Genomic DNA, 5,878 nt, shown 5'->3' with positions numbered 1-5,878 from the left:
AAGTTTACGTCCACACTGTTTATCTATGCTTGTTTTAAATTAAAATCTTTTTACTTTCTTTTAATTTTATTTTAATGATCACATTTTTGCTATTTCTTTCTTTTAATGTTTTATGTAAAGCAATTTAAAATAAACTTGCCTGGCCTCTTAGTGCTGCCGACAGACGGCTAAACAGCAGCTGCTAGCTGTTATATGCTAGCTCTGTGTTTTATTTCCTTAAGAACCGAGCTGTTCTTTGATATGCTTGATTTATTTCTCTGATAAAGAAATAAAGTTAAGGAAATTAACTACTGTAGTAATAAAACTGAAAAGGTGATGTCTTAAGAGCTTAAAAAAAGAATCACATAATCTTTTTAAAAAAACAAAAATAAAAAAAACTAATGAATAATTCTAATGATATCAGCTATTCATGAACACTCATCACATTCATGCTAAAACAAAGTCATAATTTATTTTTAATAATTTTAATGAGGACAGGAATCACATTTGGTCACAAATGTTCAATAGCTCTAAAGATGTTAAAGCTAAAGTCACTAAACTTTATCACATGACTAATTATCACTTATGTAACAATAGTTATTTTTTCCTAGTTTATATTTGCTCTTTTTTACTTGTTTATCAAAGCTACTTCACAGAAGTGTTTTATTTAAGTTTTTATTGATAAAAGAAGGTTAATGAAGTATTAATACGGGACAACACAAATCTGTTTCTTCAATTTGTTCATGTTTTAAATGTGTTACAAAAGTATCGGATCGGGACTCGGTATCTGCAAATACACAAAATCAAACGACTCGGAATCGGATCGGGCCTAAAAAATAAACATTTTTATTTGTAAGAATTCAACTTGAAAGCAGAAGTGAAACTGGAGAAGTGATGGGTGGAGCCAGTTGCCTCAATGGGACGAAAAGGAGAAGTTTTTGGACTTGGACATGTGATGCGGCACACTTTCCTCTAGAGTGAGAGTTCTGATTTACCCTCCAGCATCCTAAAAACACAAAACATCTTTTAGAATATAAATCATGAAAAACAGAAAAGAACTGAAAGCAGCACTGGGTCAAATAAAGAGTTTTCTCCAGAAAACAGCAGAACTGAGGGAAGATGCAAAAACTTTCTGGACATTCACCTTTAACACCAGAGGTGTCACCGATGACGCTTAAATGCAAAATCTTTAACATTCGGTATTTTTTGAAAAGTTACATTAAATCCAAGAACATAAACACTGGAGCTCTGGTGTTAAAGAATTAAAGATGAAACCCAATATGAAGATAGTTTCACAGAAACAGCAAGTAGTTGAGTAAACTGAACCTGTCAAAGCAGAAGAACTGAAACAGTTTCAGTGAAACAGGAATCTGTCCATCAGTGTCCAACATTTCTCTGTGCGGCAGAGCAAACGAAAAGCTGTTGCTGATCGCATTTCAGAAAGAACAGAAACCATCACATCCAAAGTCCGTCAGAGCAAGAAGCAGCCGAACTCCTCAGTTCGGAGGTTGACTTCTTCTTGCAGAGCGGTGACGGCTCTGGCAGGTGCACGTGCATGAGAGGAGAGCAAGGACTGTGATGAGTCAAATTGAGGGTTACTAATTATAGCCTGGGGGAAGTTTTTCCTCTCTGCTCATCATCTGCAGGCTCCAGCAGAGAAAGGGAAGGAGCTGTTAACGGGCTGGAGGTGGGCGGCAGCTCCTTTCACCGCACATCCGGCCTGTCTTCTTCCTCTGCCGTGCACGCCCACCGTGAACGCTCCCTGCATCTGGACTTCTACAGAAAGGCTCCTTCCACTGCACTGGAGCGTCGGAGCTTTTCTGAATCAGCTGTGTTCTGGTTTCCATCAGCAGGAAGCTGAGACACGACTCTCCGCTCTTGCTGCCATTGTTTGCAGTTCCATGTGAATGAATGAAGCAGAAAACCAAAAACACGTCTGAGCAAAGCTGCAGCAGAAAGTTTCTGCACGGCTGAACCGAACAGCATCCACATTCATGGAGTCGTTTTATTTTCACCATCAGAGCTCCACAACGTTCGAAACTAAAACTATCATTTATTTGTTTCTCTGCAGAGAATCTAAATCTGATCCACTGGCCTGTGAGGACGCCATTTGTTTCCATGGCGACAGATTAGATCAGAGTGCCACCTTGAGTTAAACGATGTAATTTTACCTAACGATTACCTTTTGGACTCTCGTCTGCACCCACAATAAAATCTTTTAAAATGATCAACAAGCCTCAGAGCTGCTGTAATACATGTTAGCGCTGTCACTCTGATCACTGATGATGGCATGAAGATACCGAGAAAAAAATGACATCCCTGCCGTGAGACACGGAGGAGGTTTTTCATGGTCTGGGCTGCCTTGTGCTGGTTCGATAACACTGGAAGACCATCAGTCATTCTGGAGCAGAAGGTTCTGCTTAATGTCTGAAGGTTTTCATGGATGAATGATGCAAAACACAAACAAACGAAACAACAATATTGGCTGAAGACTTTGGACTATTGTGAAGTGAATGATCTAAATCCTGCTGATCATCTAGGAAAGAATCTGAACATGGAGGAGGCACCATCAGACTTGAGACAAGTGAGGATGTTTGTCCATAAGAAGACGGGAGCAGAGATCCTTTAATGCCGTGGTCCGGGGGTTAATGACGTAACATGTTGATGGAGGATTTTTATCACTACTGTCAGGTGTGAATATTAGTCTAAAGGGGCGGGGTCTATCCACACACTCAAATGTTACAAACACACCTGTTGGCTCCAAAACTCTTCACATACAGACATGTCAACATACACACAATACAACTACATGTGACACACAAACCGCGGTAGAGCAGGGCGGTCCGTCAGACCCCTCCACCGCTCCTCCTCCTCCTCTGCTCTCCTCCATGGCCCCTAATAGCTCTCAAGCCTTCATTCTCACAGTGTGAGAAGTTTGACAATGAACATAAACCAAATTCCAGAACAGCTGTGGGATATGGAAAAAAGCACATGTGGAAGTGGTTTGCCAGCCCCTCTGGAGGAGAAACTGCAGCTCTGTACTTTTACTCTGAGCTTCCCAGGACGTCATTGTTCTGCTGGCTCGAATGGGTCAGGCCTGTTTTTTACCATCCATGTGGGGATTTAGGTAGTCGGCCCAATCCATCTGTCTTTCTCCATGTGAAGACCCGATCCATTTGACCAAAAAACTCCAGGACCAGTCCTCAAACTGACACCAACTCTTAAAAACCAAGATGGGGGTGGGAGTGTGAGGCTGAAAATCACGAGCACGATTACCCAAGAACAGTAAAATTATTTGAGGAAAACTATCAAAGTTGTACCTGGATTTCTTGGTCCTTATTGGTGAGACTGTTCCTTCTTGGATCCTGAACTTTGTTGATTACGAGGATGAGCGTTTGAGTTTCCCTCCGCTATATTGTTGTGGACTTACCCGTCCATCTGACTGTGTCTCTCACCAGAACGTAATCTGACGGCCTCTACAGTCTGGAGGTCTTAGTGACCATCAAATAAACCGCTACACTCTCTCCATCCTTACCCAGCCAGCAAGGCCAAGTGAGAACAATGTAGTTTAAAAATGGGCCACAAATGTGGCCCGAATGGGTTTGCCTGCAGTTTCTGTGATGGCCCTACCTGTGTTTGCCCACATTAGTGTCATTGGTCAGTTAGTAGGCTAGCTCGCTACGCTAGCCAACCCCCCAGTGGAGAGATTGGGAGCTCTGCTGTCCAGTGCCCAGCAAAGGAGGTGAGGACCGGTGCCCAGGGACCGGCAGAGCTAGCTGGGGTGCCGCCCCGGCTCCTGGTCCCAGGCCAGCAGAGCCATTGCCTACACGCTAACGCTGTCATGAGGATCTGACTGTGCTCTAGAACCTGACTGAGTTTTGCCCTCTTCAGCCCTCTTGCTGTCATGGTTACTGATATTGGGACAGAACTCAGCCCGGTTCTCAGAGGCACTTCATCTCATTCTGCCTGTCCACCCAACAGACTATTTGTTCCAGAGAATTGAAGAACCCGGGTTTGAAAATGGAAACATTCATCTGGCAGTTCTTGTACAGCCTGCATTGTTAAGCAGTGGTTCTGGTGGCTCGCTCTCGAGAAGGATGTGAAAGAGTTTTTGTTTTTATTTGCTGATCCACTTATTGTTTTTGCAGAAATCCACAATGAACCAAAGGATTTCATCATTCCTGCATCAGCACTCTTTAACCAACAGCTCCTCAAAAAAGGTGACAGGAAGTGATCCAAGCGGCAGAAACATGGGCGTCCACGTAGGCTGATGGATTATTATTGCCATGACATCCCACAGCAGATTACTGTTGTTAAAACAGCAGCGTGGACGCCCTGATGAGGATTAACATACTGCTAACACTTCCAGCATTGTTGTGAGTCCTCTGACCCGCTTTCACAGTTAGAAAAACACAAATCCTGCTGCTGTTTCACAACAAACTAAACTCAGATTACTGACACTGGGAGGAAAGTGTGTGTGTGTTTGTACGAGTATGTGTGTGCATATATGTTTATGTGTGTGTGGGTGTATGTGTGTTTGTTTTGTTGTGGATTTATGTGTATTTGTGTATCTTAATGTTTGTTTTGTATTTGTTTTTGTGTATTTGTATGGGCTGCATGTCTTGTTTGAGTGTGTATGAGTGTTTGTGGGCTAAACAGCCACCTCCAGATCCGGTCCACATGCATGGTGAGGTTCTGGTCGTGTCGTCTGCTTCCACTCAGGTGGATGTTTTATTAAGGGCTGGAGGAAGTGGCCGGGGAGAGGGAAGTCATGACCCAGAAGGATGGGTGAAAGTATGGATGGATGGATGGATGGATGGATGATGGATGGATGGATGATGGATGATGGATAGATGATGGATGGATGATGGATGGATGATGGATGGATGGAAGGATGATGGATGGATGACGGATGGATGGATGATGGATGGATGATGGATTGATGGATGATGGATGATGCATGATGGATGGATGATGGATGATGGATGATGGATGGATGATGGATGGATGATGGATGATGGATGGATGATGGATGATGGATGGATGATGGATGGATGATGGATGGATGATGGATGATGGATGATGGATGGTTTGCCCTTAGAGCAGATTGCACAAGTCTGGAAAACGCTGCTTCAGAAGGATTCAAAAATGATTTTCTGCAGTTTTCCCTGTTTTAGTTTAACTTTTGAAACCACCTCTGTGGTGTCGAACAACAAAAACCAGCTGCAGTTCTGACATCACTGGTTTGTGATCCACAAACTTTCCCTGTAATCCCGTGAGTTTTCCAGGAACTCTTTCCAAACTTGAGCAACCACACTGATCAGGGTAACACAACTTTATTGTTGCTTTTGTCTCTTACTGCTTCACAGTATTGTCTTCTTCTTCTTCTTCTTCCTCTTCAAAGTCATCTGGGACTGCAGCAACACACATGTCAACATTTCAACCAATACATTGTTTTACTCAAACAGATTAAGAAAAAAATCTTATTTTCATCGATTATTTCAGTAGTCGATTAGTCAGAGATTATTTTTCTGTTAATATTTGTTCACGTAAGGTGAAGTGCAACATTTTTTTAACAAAAGGTGACGTGCTGGAGCTCAGTCTGTGGAGGTCCGTGTCATGTTTGGTTCAGCTAATTGGAAATTTTACATGTATAGTTTATAAATAAAAAATTCACCTTATAAAAGACATAAAGTTTAAGGTCTCAGGTAAACTATGAGCTAGCATTAAAAAAATCCATCATCAACGTAGTGTTTTTAATGAAACCTTAGTCATCGAACGCTTAGAAATACATCCACTAGAGTGGAGACCCCATGATGGTTCGGCCATTTTAGCCTCAGAGGTTAAGCATTTGGTAACAGTGTGGGTGTCGGCAGCAGACTCACCTGTAGCTCTGCTG

This window comes from Oryzias melastigma, linkage group LG7 (genome assembly GCF_002922805.2).
Source record: "Oryzias melastigma strain HK-1 linkage group LG7, ASM292280v2, whole genome shotgun sequence".
Classification (NCBI taxonomy): domain Eukaryota; kingdom Metazoa; phylum Chordata; class Actinopteri; order Beloniformes; family Adrianichthyidae; genus Oryzias; species Oryzias melastigma.
This window is presented reverse-complemented; position numbering follows the sequence as displayed.